This window comes from Somniosus microcephalus, chromosome 4, assembly GCF_052327205.1.
Source record: "Somniosus microcephalus isolate GS21.2 chromosome 4, FLI_Smic_1.0, whole genome shotgun sequence".
Classification (NCBI taxonomy): Eukaryota; Metazoa; Chordata; class Chondrichthyes; order Squaliformes; family Somniosidae; genus Somniosus; species Somniosus microcephalus.
In genome coordinates, this window is record NC_140990.1 from 40,753,441 (window position 1) to 40,759,792 (window position 6,352).

General features: G+C 46.0%; 1 pseudogene; it reads left to right on the top strand.

Moving 5' to 3' along the window:
• The first annotated feature begins 3,838 nt into the window (after nucleotides 1–3,838).
• LOC147118704 (T cell receptor alpha variable 38-2/delta variable 8-like) lies at nucleotides 3,839–4,570 on the top strand (annotated as a pseudogene).
• Nucleotides 4,571–6,352: the final 1,782 nt, after the last annotated feature.

The window sequence follows — 6,352 nt, forward strand, 5'->3', positions numbered from 1 at the left end:
CATTGTTAGAAAACACTGAGCGCTCTGATAATGGCACAGCCTGCAGTTGTTGTAAAGTTTGTGCTGATCTTTGCTGCATTGTGTCTCCACCGCACAGAAATAGGTGGTGGTGTCTGTCACTCGAGCGTCGCTAACAGTCAGAGCACTGCGCTTCTCTACTGAACTGAACCGAGCCGGGATCCTGCTCTGATCGCTGGTAGCGGTCGCCAGGTGCTGCACGGTTCGCCTCGGGTATTGTCTGTACCATTGTAGGATCCGTCCTAAGATTGTGGTGGAACAGGTCAACGATGCAGTGTCTCCCTCGGGAACAACCGCTGACTCGGGAGACTGCCATACCTCTTCACTGCCAGTGGCACCTGAGAAGAGTATGTAGATATAATCTAATGTAATTAATACAGCGCAGTTGATTATAATTAATACAATACAATTCAATATAATATAACATAACATAACATATCATAATAAAATATAATACAATGCTCTAGAATATAGTATACAATACAATATAACACAATACAATGTAATATAACATAACATGATATAATGTTACATAATATAATATAATACAATGTAATAAAATACAATATGTAGCATAACATAATCTAACATAACATAATAATATATCAATAAATATTATGTATCTACGATGTAAAATATTCCCGATAAACAGCGATTGTGACCACACCACTAAGAAATTCAGGGAGATAATCACTAAAGTGAAGCTCCGCTTAATGTCGGATCCTATCGATCTGTTTAAATTGGCTGTCGGCAGATCTAGGCCGAGAGAGGCCCCTGACTGAGCTGCAGCTCGCTGACAGCGCCGTGTACTACTGTGCACTGAGGCCCGCAGTGAGAAGGGCCTCGGGACACCTTGTGCAGAAACCGCGTTCTGTGAGATCAGCTCAAAGGAGATAATTTAAACCCAGACACCAGATGGCGCTGACAGAGCGCGGATTCCCACCGCCGGTCACCTTACACCAACCAATACGTACTGACACTTTCTCAACATAAATTAACGTGAAATTGTTTTTTTACATCATATTAATGCTCATTAATGTCATGCAATCCCTTACAGTTTATTAATTTCACAAGTTAGTTTAGTGTTAATGATCAGTGTGCCTGCAGAACCTTGGGATCGTTTGCAGTGTGTTCTATTTCCCAGCGCCAGTCTCAACCCCTGGTTTTAACCCACATCACTGTTGAAGATTTCGGTAATTATTGAATAATATAATAATTCAGCAATTCATGTCGCGAGCCTGCGTGCCCCGTATTTGTAACGAATGTGCAAATGGCGCAACCCTTATAGAGAGGCAGAGTTATATCATATGCGAAGGGGCCATTATTGTTCAATTCAGTTCCTCACAGGTGGATCTCACGTGTGACAACACCGCCCGCGGAAGCCCCGCCCGCGGAAGCCCCGCCCACAGCTTCGGTTTGCTGCTCTCGCTCTGACCCGCCTTGCCTGCCCTGTGTTATTGGAGAGATTGCTGCCTCTGTTCCCTGTTTGTCATTGGTTGAATCATCTGTGCAGTGGGACGGTGATCTGTATTTCTGCTCCGACAGAGGATTTCCCGGACTGCAGCGTTACAGACTCAGGGAGCATCATGCGGAAGCGTCTCGCACCGCTCCTCATCATTACATCACTTCTCAGTAAGGATTTCCTCCCCAGTGAAAATCCATTCTCCTCCTGACTGCTGTAACCCAGCTGTGATAATTGGTTAGATGATCCTGAGGATGATGATGGTGATGATAATGGTGATGTTGATGATATGACTGTTACTATTATTCTATGTTAGAATGGAGCCACCAAGACACAGTTGAACAGCCGATCCCTGAAATGACGGTTGAAGAGGAAAGTAATGTCACACTCACCTGCACCTTGAAAACAGGCGACAGAAGCCCTTATCTGTTCTGGTACAGTCAGCAGCCCGGGCAGCCTCCACAGTACGTGATTCATCTTATGAAAGGGATAGTAAACTGGAACCCCGACTTCACTGACCGATTCTCTTCTACGTACCATCGAACTACCAAGATTACCGAGCAAACGATCGGCAAAGCCCTGATCTCCAACATCGCCGTGTATGTCTGTGCCTTGAGCCCCACTGTGCTGCAGAGATATTGCGGATCCCGTACAAAAAACCACACTGAACGTTCCAGTTAGTGCTCACCAGGGGGCGCTCTCACACCCATAAACAGCAGCGACAATTCAGCCTCCACAGTGACAGTCACAGGGACATTCTTAAAAGGGCAAAAAACACAATACTCAACAACACCAGGTGAACTCCACTGGCGTAATTATATTACTTGGTGATTTCAACTCCCATTTATAATTTTAAAAGACTTCACAAATCCATCGGTGGCGCCTTACCTCCCCTCATGTCTTTCGATGCCCTTTCCCTGCCTGCCTGTCCCTTCTCATGCCTGGTCTCTGCTCCTCACCCGTAATCCTCTGAACTTCCTTCATCCAGTCTTTAGTTCAACGATGTAAAACCTTTGCTGCTTCTCTGTACATTTATTCAGAACCGCTCCAACACAACTTCCCATAAACAGAAACTGCAGACAGGTCAGTGAGTAAACACGGGATTTCTCACCCTGTTCACAGACATCTGTACAGTTCTCAGAATATTCACCAGAGGGCGGAAGGTCACAATATTTATTATTTGGCTCAGGCCCCGGGCAGTGAGTTAAAAGCTGTTTCTCCAAAGTTGTGTCTATTTTGGAGTGAATTGAAGATTAATATTTGAAATCCACAATGCGCTGGCTTGGTATGTCGGGCAATAATCATCACGAAAAGATATCCATGATATTGAAGGATTGAATTCTGACACTAAACAGTGGGCAGGACCAGTGAGTGGAAGGGTCTAGAAGATGGGGAAAGGAATATTAAAATGTGAATGAAAGACACAGCCTGAGTTCTGATTTCTGAAGCCATTAACTGTACCAATGGTGGCGATCGATGTTTACGGGGCGTGCTGTGTTTGTTATTCTGCACCACGTCCTTTTCTACGATGAGTGAAAGTTGTAAGGACAGTTTTTTCACGCTCTGCTGGTGTTGAGCTCTTGTTATCGAGGATCCGCCCTACATCTCACCCTGGAGGCTTTGAACCACCCCCACCCCCCCCGCTCTGCTCCCGGGGACTTTAAGCGAATGAGCGGTAAATTGCTGAAAAGCGCCGATGCGCCGCTCCCTCCATTCTCCCTCATTGCAAATCCAAAATCTGAAGATTATGAATATTTAAAGAATGAATTACTGGCAGAAATAAGGTCTGAAATCACCAGATAGAACTTAAATACATTTTAGATACAAACCGCAAAAGGTGTCGGTGTTCGAAACGCTGTTTAAATTACAGGGAGAGTTTATTCTTTAAGTCTGTTCAATTGTTTGTTCAGTAACAGCAGATATCATCGTTCTAATATCACGCATCTATAAATCACTCCAATAAATTACGGAATCGTTGTTATTTCACTGAATCGTTAGGGAAAGCTCACTGGAGTCGTGATTACCAGTATCCTGAAGGTAAGGCGAACCAAATTCTAGAGAACGAATTGACCCCGGAATAAAACAATCCCATTAGCAACCCTCTGCTTCCCGGTTACAATAAACAGACAAGGATTCAATCCCACCGGTCTCTAAAAGCAGAACCATGTAGCTATGTAGCTCGGGGTGTTTCCATTCACTGACAGCCAGCTCACCACCTACCGGTCTCACAGCACCACTGGGGCCGCTAGGAAGTGAGGTAAGAGCATCCTGAGACACGACAGCAGTTTATTGAGGGCGGGGATTAGAACGGGTGTCTTCAAATATCCAACACTCTCTTTTACAGAGCGGACAGCGACAATGCGGCTACTCAGCATCTGGGTTGTGTGGGGGGCATTTCTGACAGGTAATTGTGGACCAAACACATTTAATCTTTTCTCTCATTTCTAACATGGCTTGAATCTGAATTGTAAACACCCGCCGGTCTGATCTTTTCCTGTTTGAACATGTTTTTCAGATCTGAGTCTTGGAGATTCTGTCACTCAGCCGCTGTCCTCAGGAGTTAAGACAGAAGGAGAAGCGGTGACTTTAAACTGTACCTATGATACTACACAGAGCAGGTATTCCTTATACTGGTACCGGCAACACCCAGACACACAGCCCGTGTATATACTGTGGAAATCCTCGAGCGGTGGTGAAAGTAAAGCAGATTTTGCTGAAACCCGTTTCTCTGCTGAGCTCCAGACCCCGACTAAATTCACCAGTTTAACCATCTCGGGGCTGCAGCTGACTGACTCTGCCGTGTATTACTGCGCCCTGAGACTCACAGTGATGGAAAGCAGTCACAGCCCTGTACAAAAACTGCCATTTGACTGTAGGGCGGAGCTCCTGTCTGTTGGGGTTGTGTAGAATCACGGGCAGATGCAGCCACAATGTGCAGCGCGCTGTCAGGCGCTCAAACACACACCGAGAGGAAACCAGATTAACCTCAGATCAAACTGTCACACAACTGTTTCCAGGAGCGGCCGAGAAAACAAACTGCAGAATCCAATCGGCCCGAAAGATCGATCACAGAATGAACCGACCGGTTAAACTGTCCTTTCTGCTTCTGATCAGCTGTTTTCCCTTAAAGTTATGGATCGAGTACTAAAAGTTGTCAGTTAAATAATATTAACACTTTAGTTTGAACACGACATGATTGGACTAATCCTTACCGACAATAAGCACCCCAAACACAACCCAGGCACTGAATAGCCGCATCCACATCAATGGGGCGGAAGTGGAAAGGGTGGCCAGCTTTAAGTTCCTCGGAGTCCACATCACGGAAGACCTCTCCTGGTCCCTCAACACCTCCTCTCTGGTGAAGAAGGCCCAGCATCGCCTATATTTCTTGAGGAGGCTGAAGGGATGTAATCTGTCACCCCCGATCCTCTCTAACTTCTACCGCTGCACTATAGAGAGCATCCTGACAAACTGTATCACGGTATGGTACGGCAGCTGTAGCTCCCATGACCGGAAAGCCCTGCAGCGGGTAGTCAAAACTGCCCAACGCATTACCGGCACCCGGCTACCGACCATAGAACATATATATCAGAAACGCTGCCTACGGAGGGCACGGTCCATCATCAAAGACCCTACCCACCCCAGTCACAGTCTGTTCGCCCTCCTACCATCTGGAAGACGCTACAGATGCATTCGCACCCGTACGACCAGATTTAGGAACAGCTTCTTTCCCAGGGCTGTCATCCTACTGAACTCCACAAATAAAGACTAAAGCCTGCACATCTGCCGATGCACTTTATTATGGTCATATTTATGCTAATATATATGTACAAATGTATGTTGAAATGTTAAGTGTCCTAATCCAAATTGTACACTCTCGGGAGCCGCAAGCCTACATTTCGTTGTACTGCACTTGTGCACTAACAATGACAATAAAAGTTGATTTGATTTGATTTTTTTTGATTTGAGTCCGAACCAGTCGCTCCCGTTAAAAGCCCGATCCCGGACCGGAATAGACCTCGTCAGTGGTTCCTATTGGTTCAAGGTCACTCCCCAGTGATGTCTGGGTTTCTTTTTACATTCACTCCGATAATACGAACCAGGTACTGTGCGGTCTGCCCGGGGTGCTGACTGTACCAGAACACATAAGTTCTACTGTCGCTTGATTTCAAGGTGCAGGTTAGAGTGACGTTATTTTCCTCTTCAACCGTCATTTCAGGGACCGGCTGTTCCACTGTGTCTTGGTGGCTCCATTCTAGCATGAAATAATAGCAATACTCACCACCATCATCATCATCTCAATCAACATATTCATCGTCATTTCACCAATAATAACATCGGGGTTACAGGAGTCAGGGGGAGAATTCATTTTTACTGGGAAAGAAATACTTACTGAGAAGTGATATAATGATGAGGAGCGGTGCGATACGGTTCTGCATGATTTCCCTGAGTCTGTTACTCTGCAGTCCGGAAAAGACTTTGTCGGAGCAGAAATAAAGAACCCCACCAACTGCACTGCTGATCCAACCAATGCCAAACAAGGAACAGAGGCCGCAATCTCTCCAATAACACGGGGCTGGCAAGGCGGGTCAGAGCGAGAGCAGCAAACGGAAGCTGTGGGTGGGGCTGCGAATTCAGGGCTCTGTGTAACCGCAGAAAGTGCGCGGTGTCGCTCAGCTGCACTCGGAGCTGATGGAACGGAAAGGGCGATGGTTGGGTCTCGAGAAGCCTGTGGTAAACCTGCTACTGCTCACTGAGACAGTGACTGGGACCAAATAGAGTGAGACGGAAATGAAGGAAGTATAAGAAATACAGTGTTTAATCAGGTATAATATAGGTTTTTGAGACACAATATCTGACTCACGTGTTTTT